A 16,207-nucleotide genomic window follows, 5' to 3' on the forward strand; every position below is an offset into this window, starting at 1 on the left:
TTTCCTCAGTCAGGGAATCCACCAGTCTCTGCCTGCACTTCTCTTCCCTGTACCATGACCTGGAAACTCTCTCAGAGAAGTAAGTTAGGGCAATTATAGGGATCACTTCATTTATTTCCCATCTCCTGGGGATCACTGAACTTTATTGCCTGAGGTCCAGTTCTTGAAAACTGTTGTTTCATATGTTCTGTCTGATGATTTCATTGTTTCAGGTGGGAGGTTAAATTGGTCCTTGTTACTTCATCTTGGTCAGAAGCCAATAACATTCAAGTCTGTTTTATTTTGATACAGGGTCCAATTAAAGATTAGGCATTGCGTGTCATGACTTTGTTTCCTTTAATCTACAATATTTCCCTACTATGTTTTTTTTTGGTCTTTTATGACATTGGTATTTTTGAAGACTCTAAGCCAGTTAGCTTGTAAATTGCCTGACAATCTGGATTTGTCTATTTCCTCATTAGATTCAAAATAAATATTTTGGGGAAGAATACTATGTAGGTGATGTATTCTTCATACTTCATCAGTTCAGCTGGCCCAGTGCTAAGTTTGATCACTTGATTAAGGTGGTATCTTCCATATCTCTCCATTGTAAAATTATTTTTCCCCTTGGTAATTGATAAATCATATGTGGGGTGGTACTTTGGGATCAGTAAAGATCCTACTTTCAAACAGCTCTTCACCCAGCTGTGCATCAATGATAATCCTTGTCTGAATCGATTATTACATTGATAGATGCAAAATGACACTTTCCTAATTCTATCATTCCTTTTGCATTTATTAGTTGACATTATTTTATAAAGAAGAGCTCCCCCACTTTTCATTTTGAGTATCATTATGAACTCATGTGCTTTTTTTTAAGTTAACTATGTTATACCTTATTATAATGATAATTTTATTGTTTGGGATGTTCCTTTTGTCCAGATTTGGCCAATGCAATCTCTGTTATTGTTTAACCGCAGGATGCTTTTTTATTACTAGAATAATTTCTAATATATTACTACTCATAAATAGGACCTGAGAAAGGGACTCCAGAAGGTACAATATTATTCAGACTATTATTACATGTCTGCCTTCTTCCTGTGTACTCTCAACCCAAAGTGAGGCTTTTGGGTTGGAAGGAGATACTTCTGAATTAAAGTACAGATCAATGTCACCCAATTCTAATCCCTATTCCCTTTTTTCTAGGCATACCGTACCTACTGCCATCCTAATCCTTCTGTTGGGCACCTCTCTCCTCCTCTATATTTATTTACAACAGTCAAGAGCAGCAATTGGCCAACCGGCCCCTATCCAGTTCTGCAGTCCATATGCCCCAAGAACTCCTTTTTGCACTGGTCTGTGGTGGCCTTGGCCTACCTCTTCTACCTTCTCAAGTAACTCTTTTACCACGAATTTAATTACCTGTGTTTCCATTTATAGGATCTTACCTAGCCGTATGGCCTGCTGCCTCTGCCAAGTTAAAAATACCATTGAGGTTGTCTGTAAGACATTCAAGCTACGTTGTGACAGGGAATGCCTGACAGACGTAACACATTGTGGTGAGTCTCAATTGCAGGATAATAAATTTTTAATTTTTAATTTAATATTTTAATTTTTAATCGATGATGATAAATTTTAAAATTAATGATGTAACTGAGTTTTTTTAATTCATTCATTCAGAGTTCCAGCTCCCTAAGTTTCTAAGAACTACCCCTTTGCTAAAAATCAGATTCTAGGTTACATTATTAAGCTAATAATAGCTCAGTTACATTGTTAGCTTAATAATGTAACGGATCCGCATAGTTAAAGGAACAAGAGAAAGGAATCCAAGGGGGAAGGGAATTAACATTAATGGCCCCATATCCTATGCTGTGCTCTCTGCAAATGAGAACTTATTGATATAGCGCATCACAGTTTGTTAACTGATTTTATATACGTTAGCTCTCAGTTACCCTTTGTCTTATAGGACAGGTGTAAATATGTTTTAGTTTATTTTGTTTGTTTCTGCAATTTTATAAAGAGTACAAGTGATGCTGTTTTATGTCCTATATGGAGCCTGAGAGTTTCTGGTTCCATAACCAGAAGCTGCTACCTAGTCCTTCTAATGGAATGGAGAGCTAGTTTATTCTTAGACTCTCAAGCTCTGAACTTGCTCTGAATCTCATGCTTTTCTATCCACAAAACACTCAGGGGCTTTCAACTATTTTTCTATATATTAGATTTATTGGCACTAACTTTTTAAAAAGCGCGGGTGGCCGTTCGCTGGTGCAGTCCTCTTGCGCCCCGAGCAGCGCATGCGCGGTGATGTTAGGATGCTGCATTTGGTACCTTTTGCAGTTCCCATCGGGGGTGACAAAACCTTGCTTGTGTGGGAGCTGAGCTCTGGATCCACGGCCGAGGCCTTGCAAGTGAGAGGAGCCGGAGTGGAGGGAGGGGTTGAGGAAGCCGCCCCGCACCCCAATAACTGGGCGCCCCGGGGTACTGCTTCAGCACCTCATCTGCCTGTGGTCTCTGCTGAGAGGAATCTTAGTTCTAGAGACGACCTGAGCAGTCACCTCGCCCCCATAGATTTTTGAGGCATAGTTCCCAACAGAAGGCATTGCCTCCTAATGCTTCTCGAAGCTTAGGATTTCAGAGGGAACTTGTTCATGAAATGAGAAGTGTTTGGAGTAGCAGACTCACCACAGTTACCTGTGGCGAAGGGCTGGGGGAATATAAGGGAATGGGCGGTTTGGTTTCCTGGGCCTGAAATTTACTGCACTTTCTTAGTGTGAGACCACCCTAGAGCATTCTCTGTTCACAGTCTTCTCCTGATTTGGCCTTCTGTATTCTGTCTGAGTCTTCCCAAACGCAGCAGTGGGTGGTCCTGGGTTCTATGCCATCATCAAGTTTTATTCAGCAAGGGATGCCCATAGAGCCCAAAAGGCATGTGACCAGAAGCAGCTTTTTCACACATCTCCAGTGAAGGTGGGTCCAAATGTGCAGACTGTGCACTTTCACTGCTGAGGGCCCGGGTTGAATCCCTAGTCTGGGAACTAAGATCCCAGGGGTAAAAAAAAAAAAAAAACGGCCAGCGTTTGTACAGCACTGTGGTGTACAGAATGCTCTCAGATGCACTGCTCCACTGATCCCCCAGTTCCCTAGTGGTTTCTTCCTTTTTTTTAGATGAAGAAACACGAACTCAGGATGGTTAAGTGGCTTACTTAAGGTTCATGGCAGTAAATGTGGAAACTAGAGGCCAAACCCAAACTTAACTGATGTTAAACCCCATGTCATTTTCTGCTGCCCCTTAATTTAAGAAATCTTCACAAGAGTCTTCCTTATATTTACTTTTATGTGGATTTTAAATGTGTGAGGTTGACAATTTATTTTAATTAATTAATTTATTTATTTTTGGCTGCGTTGGGTCTTGTTGCTGCACGCCGGCTTTCTCTAGATGCATGAGCAGGGGTTGCTCATCGTTGCGGTGTGTGGGCTTCTCATCGCAATGGCTTCTCTTGGTGCGGAGCACGGTTTCCAGGCACGCAGGCTTCAGTAGTTTTGGCTTACAGGCTCTAGAGCACAGGCTCAGTAGATGTGGCACACGGGCTTAGTTGCTCTGCGGCATGTGGGATCTTCCTGGACCAGAGATTGAACCCGTGCCCCCTGCACTGGCAGGCGGACTCTTAACAACTGTGCCACCAGGGAAGTCCCGAGCTTGACAAACTTTTGTCAGATGTAACATAAAGGAGGCTTCATCATCATCATTACTGTCAAACTGCCTATTCAGAACTCCCTTCAGATTCCAGAAAATGGTTAAAATATTCTTTAATGCATTGTAGAAACCTTATTCCATATCAAAATGCCATCCAATTTTACTTCCGCAGAATTAACATTTCATTATGTACTTCCATTCAGCCACCATTCCTTTTTCAAGGACCTTTTCAATTCCTCTGAATAAGTGAGTGAGGCTTAGATTTCCCAGACCTTTCCCTTTATAATTGTGTGTCTTCTCTGATTGGCTTCTTGCTCTGGCTACTTCCTACTGACCTTGCTGCCTCTTCTCACCCATATTTCTGTACTCACTGATTTCACCTTTATTGAATCTGAGAACTCTCCTCAGATGTGACTCCAGGTACACTACCTCCCACTTCTTTACCCTGTTTAACACCCTCTTCAATCCTGGCAGTACTCCCTGGGATTGAAATGATTTTGTGTCAGACATTCTTTAATTTGCACACCCTGTGACCATTTCACATAACCACTCAGATATTACAGATGGTCCTGGAAAGATTATGAAACAGTTACTTGGTATCAGTTGTGAGTAATGAGTTCTTTTCTTATATTGGACATTAAGACCATTCCATAAGCATAGGTTGTGAGATTTTCACAGCATAAAGCCCGTCACTGATAGCATAATGAAGAAAATGTTCTCCAAGTCACTATAGAGTTGAGAGGAAAGGGCATTCGTATTAGATTTGTATATTTAATGCAGAGCCTTAGTTTACTACCCACAATCCCGAAATTTTTCCCTACTTTACTTATGCGTTCTTTTTCAATTTTATTTATTTATTTGCTTGCACTGGATCTCAGTTGCAGCAGATAGCTCCTTAGTTGTGGCTCAAGGGCTCCCCAGTTGTGGCATGTGGGCTCCCCATTTGCAGTAGGCAGGCTCCTTTTTTTGTGGCTTGCAGGCTCCTGAAATTTGGTGTGCAAACTCTTCGTTGCAGCATACGTGTGAGACCTGGTTCACTGACCTGGGATCGAACCCAGGCCCCCTGCATTGGGAGCATGGAGTCTTAACCACTGCACCAGCACGGAAGTTCCAATTATGTGTTCTTTTATTCAGGTATACATACTTCTTATCTTACTTCCCCTGTGTTTTTTATAAATACAGAAAAGTGAATAACATCTTAAATTAAAACCAAGGAAAGGCCTAATGTATCTGAGCTTTTCTTAGTAGCACGAAGGGAAAGGTTTGCCAGCAAGAACTGTGGCAAGGTTATCCCAGATGTCAGCTGTCTCTACTACCCAGGAGCTCAAGCCCTTCTGAAGCTTCCTAATTGTCCAGGACAGTTCCATTTTGACTCACCGTACAGGGCCTAGCATCCCATGCGACACTCAATATTTAAAAATTAATCTTCATTTCTCCTTCCCAGCAGGCAACTTCAGTTGGAGAAAGTAACTTCATTTTCTTATGTACTCATTCATTCACTCAGTCAACAGACCATCACTCCTCTGTTATATGCCAATATGTATTCTTCTTTCTGGTAACAAGGAAAGAATAATATATGGTTCCTTCAAGCACTGAAGGAGCTCATAAACTAGTGACAGAGGAAGATGCACAAACAAATCCATAAAGAATTAACAATGCTGTGATTTTATTTGTATTATTTGAATTTTTATGACTATATTTATATACTACACTCTGTTCAAAATGGTAATGGACATCTAAGAAAGAACTAGTGATATAAAAACTCCACAGTAATATGTAAGTTCTTTAGAGAGTTAAGACTGGAAATATTTGCACTGTCAAATAAGCCTGTTAATGCAGATGAACCTCTAATTCTTTTCGTTGCTTTATTTACATTTATAGAGGTATACATATTCCCTCTTCTAACAGGGGTTAGTAACTTGGGGAGGGGGTGCTACAGATTCAGGTCCTAATTCAGTGGCAGGTCCATCTTGTCTCCTCTTCAGGTCATATTCTCAAGCAGGAGCTACAGGATGAGACGAGTAAAACAGTCCATTCCTTTGCTTACCCCCAGGCCCATAATAGGCTTCTGCTGGGCTTCCTTGGATGCCTTCATCATCACTTTCACCACCGGATGTCAGGGAACCTTCTGTTAATCAGGGGCACTGGAAATGATGCAGAAAAGTACTGACTTAAAAATAATAAATAACATTTATTTAGGACTCACTGTGAACTCATTGCTTAAAATGTCCTACTTAATCTTCACAAACACTCTATGAAATTGGAATTAATAAATCTCAGGTATATCCAAAATAAATCTCTATGTAGGGTTGTGATAGTTTTAAGTCTTTTATGTCTTTAGGTTCATCTCGGCACCAGACATAAGGCGGTTCAACATAATACGCTTGCCCTAAAGAGCTCCAGATGCCAAGAATTGGCAAATTACTACTTTGGTTTCCGTGGGTGGTCAAAAAGGATCATCAAGGTAAACTCTGTAGATTTTCTTTGACTAACCAGACTCCTTTCAACATTGAACTCCTAGACTTTAGAGAGCAGAATAGAACAGGGGTGTGGGGAGGAGATGTGAGAGACTTCCACATGGAAGTATCTGAGCATTGGCCTTCCACCTAGAATTAGTGATAATCTCAATGACTTGGATGGTGGTGTCCATAACTTTCTCCAGTATTTCTATGGTATATCATAAAAAATAGTTGTCCATATCTAGTCATTCCTTTGCAAGTCTCAGTTGATTTTGAAGGGGTAGCATACCTAAACTATTACCTGGGATTGCTGGAGTTTGGTATTTATTTCTAACAACAGAATATGTTGAAGTCTAGCCTTTAATTCAAAATCCTAACAGCTTCAGGATCTTTCTAACCTTGAAGAAAGGGAAAATGAAGATACTGTGACACCACTTCAGAAGCAAAGCCTGAAGGTCTTCTGTGCTTTAGAGGTGGTGTTGCCCTCCCACGAGTGCAGGAGTCCCTGGGTTGGCATGGCTGAGGAACCTTTGGATAAGTTGGAGGAAGGTCTGTTTTCCAGTATGTGTGTGTAGGGGGAGGTGAGGCAGTGGGATTTCTCTTTTTTCCTTTCTTTCTGAAACTCAACTTTTCAGATACATCATCACCTTCTCTAAGCAACTAAAGCCCTGGGCAGAATTTTTCTGCCCGACACTATAGGTTTTTATCTTAGGGAATACCTGACAGCACCTTAATCTTCAGAAATTTGGAACTCCTGCCTGCCAAGAACCTTAGGAGGAGGGAAAATTAGGAATTTTTTTGTTTGGTTAATAATTATTTTTGGGCTAAAATAGTCCTTCAAATGCATATGTCTTCTGGGCTTCAGTTATCCCAACAAAATCATTGTCTAAAGATTGAAATAAACTCTTGTGTAAATGTTCAGGCCTTTGCCTGCTATAAAAGGGCCTGAGCAGAATAAGTAAATGTAGATCCCTAGAAAGGGGATTCCGATTGGTACTGAGTTTTTTCGTAGAATCCATGGCACTTGGGCTTAGGGTTTTAAGTCAGAGGCAGGGCTGTTATCGAATGGGGTGGAGGAGGCTCCACCATCCACCTGAGTGGGTGATGGTTGAGGAGAGGCCAGATCATCTGCACTACAACCAAATCTATCTCACTGTATGAGTCCAGCCCTTTACGCAGAGGAGAGCAGTGTCTGTAGTAGTGCAGCCTCAGCTTCTCCATTTGAAATCTGTGAGTAATATGAGATTTGTGCCACGTTCTTGGTTTGCATTTCCCATCTAGTATTTTAGGAACTTCCAGAATAGATCCGAGCAGTAAGCATGTGCCATGCCAGGGTATACCTGCAACGGAGACATTCACCCGTAGCCCAGTGTTGTGCCTGCCCTTAATCACTAAGGTAATGATCTAAGAATCACAGATGCATTTTTAGTTTTAAACATATAACCTAGAAATCAGTTATTCATATAGGCATTTTAAATTCATCTGTTTTGGTTGGATTTTGGGTCATTATCATTCCTTATGAGAAGGAAGGTAACCCAGAAGCTTGCTATTCAGAAAGCTATGACAGATGCATTCCAGAAATTGCTGAATGTGGTTTTAGGTAGGACCTTTTTGATTGTCGTTGAAGTACTTCAGTTTCAGTGAGCAAATAAACTTATTTGAAAAGTTAATTGGATGAAAATAATGGTTATCTAAAACATTACATATTCTTTCATTCGCCAGATGCTTTCACAGCAGCAGTCTTACATTTGTGCTTTGTGGCGTTTATGAGAAAAACGACAGCAAATATTATTGTCCCCAGTGTTTAGATGTAGAATGACTTGCCTCAGTTCATACAGAAAGTGTTTGATCCACTTCTTCCTCAATTGCTTGCTTCTCATACAGAATAGTGTAGTGATTATAAGCCTTGGACACCGGTGTTTGAGTCCTAATTTTGTCTCTTAGATTTTCTTGTTCTTGCAATTTTAGATTTTTGTAGCCAGAGACATTTGTAGGTATTTAATATATCTAAGCTGCAATTTCTTTATCTGCAAATAGGGTTAGTAATTAAGCTTACCACCAAATGGGGGATATTGTAAGAGTAAACGGGATGATGAACCTAACAATCTTAGAGCTATGCCTGAAACATAGTAAGCAGACAAAATATATTGACTATTATTATTACTGCTGTTTTCTTGTTGAAGAGTTTATTAGATTATGTTTTTGGAATCAGTTTAATTTCAGTTTTCAATTCTGATGTAGTGGGTGAATATGATTCTTATATAATAATCGGCTACATTTTTGTAAACCTTGAAAGTGGTCATGCGAATGAATAGCGTTGGTTTTGTTCCCTATCGAGTTATGCAGCGGTGAGAATGGCACAAGCTGTGCCCAAAGGAAACTTTATGATTAGTAGATCCCCGGAACAGAACTGCTCCCCTGCTTCACAGCCCTGCAGGCTTAGAGACTGAGAAATCCTAGCTAAGTTGTCAGAGACCTTATTTGCTTGTGAGAGTTGACCCTGGATTGGTCTTGGCTTTCCACCCTGGGCAATCTTTCCAGTGAAGTTTGATTTTCCTGGTCATCAGGCAGAATCTCCATCAGCTGTCAACTCTGGGTAACAACCTTTAAGAACCAAACTAAATGCCTGGGTTGTTTGTGCCTAATATGCCAAGGTACTCCTTATATGTACCCAAAACTTAGACCAAAAAGCCTGGTGGCCCTAACTTGCCTTGAGGAAAGCTGTATTGTGCAAAATGTACATGGGCCAGTTTCTGCCAGTAGAGTGTTCAAATGCTCACTCTCTCTCTCTGTCTCTAAAGCTATGTTCATTGTATCTGGTAGAATTTTGGTCCCAAGGAACAGGCACTTGCCTTGCTTCTAATAGGAAGTATCTATTATAGTCTAGTGGTATCTCTCCCAGGTTTGAACTCACTTTGACTCCCACCTAATGCCTTCCTATTTAATTGTATTGTGATTGAACATGTTTTTTCCACAGCTTTTAATTTCTATGTCCTTATTCCTTATTTCTAAGATCATAAATTTTTGAACCAAAGTTGATACTTCTTATATATGTTTTCACAAATAATTATGATAAAAACTGAAGTGTCAGATGAGGCAACTTCTAGGAAAATGCTCTTATTTTCTGCTTTTAGAAGTCAAAAGAATGTCTAATTATTCGGTGCTACCATTGTATATAGGAAGTTTAAGAACAAGAAAACTTCTGAATTGATCCTTGTTAATTTTATTACAGAAAGTGGTAAAACAGCTGTGGCATATAGACCCTGTGAAGAGGTCACAGATGCTAGAACCGAAGAGGAACTACAGGATTTAATTCAAGTATGTGGAGATAAAAGCTCAAGGGGTACACAGCCAGTGTAGCCATAATTCAAAACAACCAGCAGGATATGGAAGACTTCAGCATGTCTACTCAGCTCTGTGTTCCTTAGGAAAAGGTGAAACTCTGAAACTGCTTTTGAGGCAGGAAATTTCTGGCCTTTTCCAAGTTCTGAGCCTTGTCTCTGGCCCCTTATTTGAAGTTTGGAGAGCAGGATTGAGGGCCACCAGTGTACGTCTACAGTTGCGGACACAGGACCTTTAGAACTCCCCTCAATTAGAATTGCAGGGATTTGGGAACAAAGTAACTATGGTCTTAAGTGTGATTATGCTACACTGTTTAAAAACAATTCATGCCTTTCAAGTAAGGTGTATTACCCAGATCTCATATATATCTTGTGTTAAATAATTTGCCAAAGAACCTTTCTGTAAAGAAGTTATATGGATGCCTCGAATTAGGGATTAAGTTGTCAACGTAATTTCTAAAAGAAAACATTAATGTACTGCATATAGGATTTTTATTTAAAATGAGCAAAAAATGTATTTCATGCCATTGAGAGCTTAATTTTTGCCTAGATTTCTGATTATTTAACTCACCCCAATGTCGCAAAGTTTGTTTTGAAGGGAAGAAAGTAGAGAAAGAAAAGGTGGTTATGTTGTGAAAAATGAAAAATTTTTTAAAGTTTTTCCCGTACAAAATAATTATTTCAATTCAATTTAAATCAGTCAAGGAAACTTGAAACGTATCCATGTTTGTGCTTTAAGAAGTCTAGCTTCCTATGAAATGTGAGAGGAAAGGATTCCGTATTGATACTAAAGATTTTGGAAACCTGATTATAACAACAGATCCACTCCTAAATGAGGCCAATCTTGGAATCAGTTCCATTTAGAAACCATTATGTGCTAGGCAGTGGAGATAAGATGAAGCTCCTTCTCTCTTGGAATTTAGGTGTTAAAGGTGTAACAGGCAATTAAAAAGGACTAAAATTAAATAGATTATGAAAAGGCCTGTGAAGAAAGTAAACTGGATGCTAGTTACAGTATTTCAAGAAAATTACTTAACATGCTGACTTTAACATTCTAAGTGTCTTCTCCATGTGTGCACACAGGGTAGACCTCTGAAAAGTGGCACTGTAGTTTTTTCTAGATTAATGGCTCTGTTGAGACAAGGTGGGATTTGGGACATTTTCCCATGCTAATGTAAAGGGCCATTCACTTGGTTTTAAACTCTTTCCCAGAATGAATTGCTCACCTGCCCCAGACCCCTCCTACAGAAATTCTGGAGTCATCACTGATTCAGTGGTGACCCCCTAATAATAGAGTGGTGAATGAATCATGAGACGTGAATACTGAGAGTTTGGAGGAAATGGCAACATTTTAGCATAATTGTAAGGAGTGTTCCCATCCCGCCACCCTAACTGGTGCTCATTTTGCAGGTCAGCTACTTTTCATGTCAGCCGTTTGGCCAAAGGGAGCAAGAATGTCTCTCAGACTTCAGCTTTGAGGAGGAAGAGTTCAGATTGCCAGAACTGGACTAGCACTTTTGAATTTCCCAGAATGCCAGGTCCTTTGGTTTCCACGGGAAGCTCTGCATCGTTCCCAACCCCCCTCAACCCCAGGGCTGTCAGAGTTTGGGGCCACTCGGGTCTGCAGCCCAAATCCCGCCTCATTGTTTGCGGCCCGGGTGCGCAGGGCGGATTTGGGAAGAGGGCCCAGCAGGAGGTAATTGTCACCTTTGCAAGGGGAAGGATGGCTTGCGCCCTGTGGACTCTGGGAGAAAGTCCCACTCTGGTGGCGCGGACTGGATCTCCGCACGAGCCTAATAAGGGTGGCGTAACTAAAGACGTCATAAATAACGGGTGGGACGTTTTGCGGGGCCGTGCCGCGAGGTTGCTAACGTGAGCCCTCAAGTCGCGGCACTGGCATAGCAGTTCGGTTTGGCTCTGGAGGAAGATGTGGCTCCGGCTCCTCACTGGCCTCGATCACTGTGCCTGGGAGCCGCCGCATGTTATGTCGCGGCTGCGCCTCTGTGTCGTGGCTGCACCCCACGGCTCTTCCTCACATGGCAACAACGGTCGCTTCTAGTCCAGGCAGTTCAGCCTCCGGAGTGGGCCATGGGCCCCGTCCAGGTGATCCCCAACCCCGCACGGCTGACCGAGGCTTTGTCTTCACATGCCTAAGAACCCTTCCCAAACTGCCCCATGCCCTTACATCCCTGGCAGAAGCCGGAGGCTTTAACTACTTGACGTCCTAGTCTCCAGTGCAGATGTTGGCCCCACCTCATCAGGATTTGACTGAGTCTGAGGTTCCATACCTGGACATGGATTCGGTTGGAGAGCTGCCTATAGGGCCAGATCAGTTTGCTGTTCCACATCAGGATCTGAATAACAAGCAAACCCAACATCACAAGCTCCCAGAGGCAGTTCCAGTGCAAAACCTCCCAGAGGCAGTTCCAGTGCTAGACTGGGATCAGAATTACCCTTGGTTCTGCCTTCTGGACACAAAAGTAAGACTAAAAACATAGGTCTAGATCACGCTGAAGGTCACCAGTCATTTGAAATACTTGTTCCACCTCTAGGTAGTAAGAGCTCAAAACCAATGAAGTTTATTGTTTCACCCCCAAACCTGAAGAAAGATCTAGTTCAGCATCAACGGCTTGCCAAAGTTGTTGTTGGAACTACAGGCCAATTTCGAAAAAAACACTCAGTCTAGAACGACAGTTGCAGGGTTTTTTGGATACCAGTATGTATGCCATTTAACCTGAGGAGAGGCGACCTAGGGATTTTTTTAGGAGCCCAGATAAAACTATGGAGCCTGCAGAGGAAGCTGAAAATTCTCCATCCCAGCAGGAGGCCCAAGCGCCTCATCCAGAGTTCATTGAGGAGGTTGAAACTTTACCCCAGCAGGAGCCCCCAGCTTAGCATCCACAAAGCCCTGAGGAGGTTGGATCTTTTTTCAATCTTTCAATCTTTTGAAGTTCTGTAGCTTGTCCTGTGCTTTAAAGGAGACTCCAATGTACCTGTTGAAACCTGTTTCTTGCAATTCTGCCTTGATTTCGAATCCTCTTCGTTGCCTTACCTCAATATACTTTTAGAGGAAAGTTGCTCTTCTTAACTCTGCAGGTTTGTGAATTTCAGTGCCCCTCAGCTCCATTTTCAACTCGCTTTTTTGTGAGCTGGCCGCAAAACCACAGGACTGCTTCAGGCCCTGTTCTTTTTCCGGGGCAGCAGGCTGAGCCTTTGGTTAATTCTTCCTCCTGATGGGAAATTAGAGTGGCATGAGCCTGTCCAAACACCTACAGCTATTCTCTCATTGGTTCCCCCTCATACCTTTCATGCTTCGCACTATCTGCAGACTGTACGAAACAGGAGGTTAAATGCGCTGATTCTCCAAATGGGGAGATTGTTAGTAAAGTGGCTGGAATGGCGAACCCTACCACCAGGAGAGGAAAAATGAGGTGCCTTTTAGAAACCTTTCCTGATCACACGCTGTACCATCCTCTGGGTTTCCTATGCATGTTTTAGCTGTTTTAGCTGTTTCCTATGCATGTTTAGCGTTTTCTAAATGTGTGACTCTGTTCTGTTTTGTAATTCAGCTCATGTGCAGCCATGTTTACATTCCGTCTATAAGTGATATCTTATGATAAGTTTCTTTTTCTGTGTGACTTCTTTCACTTAGAATCATCGTACCTAAATCCACTCATTTTGCTGCTGCTGGCCTTCTGACATTGATTTCATGGCTGAGTGATATAACATTGCACATAAGTACCAGAACTCCTTTATCCATTTTTCTCTTTCCCGGGATATTTAAGGTGTTCCGAAGTCGAGGATTTTGTAAACAGAAGAGCCCTAAACTTTGCGGTGTCTCTGTCGTGTTGATTTTTCATTTTACCAAGATACATGCCCATGAGTGGGAGTGCCCTATGCTCTGTAGCTTTGTTTTTTACATATTTCAGGAGACACCATACACTTCTCCAGAGTGGCTGTTGACAATTTACATCCCACCCATCAGGGTAACAAGGCTTCCTGTTCTCCATGGCCTGTCCTGCCTCTCTGGTTTTTACACTTTTTTCCGATGGCCCTTTGGACCGGTTGGAAGAGAGACTTCCTTGTTCGGATTTGCATTGCCCGCTTGCTTGGTTGGTCAAAAAGAGTGTATGCGTTTTCTCCTGAATATATTGAGAAAAAAACGCATACGCCCTTTTTGGCCAACCGCATGATTGTCGAAGTTCTGCCGCTTTTCATGTGCTTTAAAGAGACTCCAATCTACCTGTTGAAACCTGTTTCCTGCAATTCTGCCTTGGTTTCAAATCCTCGTCGTTGCCTTACCTCAATATATTTTTCGACGAAAGTTGCCCTTTTTAACTCTGCAGGTTTGTAAATTACAGTGCCCGTGAGCTCCATTTTTCAACTCGCTTTTTTGTGAACTGGCCGCAAAACCACAGGATTGCTTTAGGCCCTATTCTGCTTCCGGGGCGGCAGGCTGAGCTTTTGGTTAATTCTTCCTCCTGATGGGAAATTAGAGTGGCATGTGCCTGTCCAAACACCTACAGCTATTCTCTCATTGGTTCCCCCTCATACCGGTCATCCTCCGCACTAATTGCCGACTGTGCGAAATAGGAGGTTAAATGCGCTGACTCTCCAAATGTGGAGATTGTTAGTGAAGCGGCTGGAATGGCGAACCCGAGCACCAGGAGAGGAAAAATGAGGTGGGTTTTAAGAAACCTTTCCCGATCACACGTTGTACCATCCTCTTTGTTTCCCATGCATGTTTGAGGCGTAGGAAGATTCCCTTAAACCTGGAGAGTTGGGACCCATGGCATGGGTGGCGCGCAGTATTTCTTTAATGGGTCTGCATTTCCTCACACAACCTCACCAATCTGCTCAGCTCCAAGTGTTCAGCCTTAGGTCTCATCCAGCAGTGTGTGTAGATAAGTTCAATTCACGGTGCATTACAGCGCCTGGACGAATTTTGTAAGAATTTCTCTCTCCATCACTCTGTGTTTTTTTGCTTTTTGAAATTTCTTTTTATAATGGGGTTTAGCTGATTTTCAGTGCAGTGTTTACTACACACACTTGATTCCCTTACGGAGATATATCAGTACATAGGTTTTAAGCTTCTTACTAGTCACCTATATTCCTCTGCGGTGCATAGGGGGTGTTGAGTCCAGTTCACTGAGCAAAGAGTAGGTCTTGTCTAATACATATTTGGTTTATGGAACGGTATCTGTGGTAATTTCAAACTCTGGTTTTATGCATCACCCCACCTCACCTTTCCCCTTAAGTCGGCATAAGTGCGTTTTCTAAATGTGTGATTCTGTTCTGTTTTGTATTCAGCTCATGTGTAGCCATGTTTACATTCCGTCTATAAGTGATATCTTATGATAAGTTTCTTTTCCTTTGTGAGTTCTTTCACTTAGAATCATCGTACCTAAATCCACTCATTTTGCTGCTGCTGGCCTTCTGACATTGATTTCATGGCTGAGTGATATTCCATTGCACATAAGTACCAGAACTCCTTTATCCATTTTTCTCTTTCCCGGGATATTTAAGGTGTACCGAAGTCGAAGATTTTGTAAACAGAAGAGCCCTAAACTTTGGGGGTGTCTGTGTCTTGTTGATTTTTCGTTTTCCCAAGATACATGCCCATGAGTGGAAGTGCCCTATGCTCTGTAGCTCTGTTTTTTACATGTTTCAGGAAACACCGTACCCTTCTCCAGAGTGGCTGTTGGCAATTTACATCCCACCCATCAGGGTAACAAGGCTCCCTCTTTTCCATGGCCTGTCCTGCCTCTCTGGTTTTACACTTTTTTCAGATGGCCCTTTGGACCGGTGGGAAGAGAGTCTTCTTTGTTGTGGGGATTTGCATTGCCCGCTTGCTTGGTTGGCCAGAATGGGCGTATGCGTTTTTTCCTGAATATATTCTGGAAAAAACGCATACGCTCTTTTTGGCCAAGTGCATGATTGTCGAAGTTCTGCCGCTTTTCATGTGCTTAATTTAAAGGAGACTCCAATCTACCTGTTGAAACCTGTTTCCTGCAGTTCTGCCTTGGTTTCGAATCCTCTTCGTTGCCTTACCTCAATATATTTTTCGACGAAAGTTGCCCTTCTTAACTCTGCAGGTTTGTGAATTACAGTGCCCCTGAGCTCCATTTTCAACTCGCTTTTTTGTGAGCTGGCCGCAAAACCACAGGATTGCTTCAGACCCTATTCTGGTTCCGGAGCGGCAGGCTGAGCCTTTGGATAATTCTTCCTCCGGATGGGAAATTAGAGTGGCATGTGCCCGTCCAAACCCCTACAGCAATTCTCTCATTGGTTCCCCCTCATACCGTTCATCCTCCGCACTAATTGCAGACTGTGCGAAACAGGAAGTTAAATGCGCTGACTCTCCAAATGGGGAGATTGTTAGTAAAGCGGCTGGAATGGCGAACCCGAGCACCAGGAGAGGAAAAATGAGGTGGGTTTTAAGAAACCTTTCCCGATCACACGCTGTACCATCCTCTTTGTTTCCCATGCATGTTTGAGGCGTAGGAAGATTCCCTTAAACCTGGAGAGTTGGGACCCATGGAATGGGTGGCGTGCAGTATTTCTTTAATGGGTCTGCATTTCCTCACACAACCTCACCAATCTGCTCAGCTCCAAGTGTTCAGCCTTAGGTCTCATCCAGCAGTGTGTGTAGATAAGTTCAATTCACGGTGCATTACAGCGCCTGGACGAATTTTGTAAGAATTTCTCTCTCCATCACTCTGTGTTTTTTTGCT

The 16,207-nt window shown here is 42.3% G+C and overlaps 1 pseudogene across 1 annotated transcript; it reads left to right on the forward strand.

Annotated features, from left to right (window-relative positions):
* Nucleotides 1-2,291: 2,291 nt before the first annotated feature.
* Nucleotides 2,292-10,985, forward strand: LOC309817781 (RAD52 motif-containing protein 1-like; annotated as a pseudogene). The gene is made up of 7 exons: nt 2,292-2,387; nt 2,767-2,946; nt 6,015-6,137; nt 6,513-6,703; nt 7,656-7,732; nt 9,365-9,450; nt 10,884-10,985. The product of its transcript is annotated as an RAD52 motif-containing protein 1-like (transcript).
* The last annotated feature ends 5,222 nt before the right edge of the window (nt 10,986-16,207 follow it).

The sequence above is a fragment of the Grampus griseus genome (genome assembly GCF_964374135.1).
Source record: "Grampus griseus genome assembly, contig: HAP1_SCAFFOLD_158, whole genome shotgun sequence".
NCBI classification, from domain to species: Eukaryota; Metazoa; Chordata; class Mammalia; order Artiodactyla; family Delphinidae; genus Grampus; species Grampus griseus.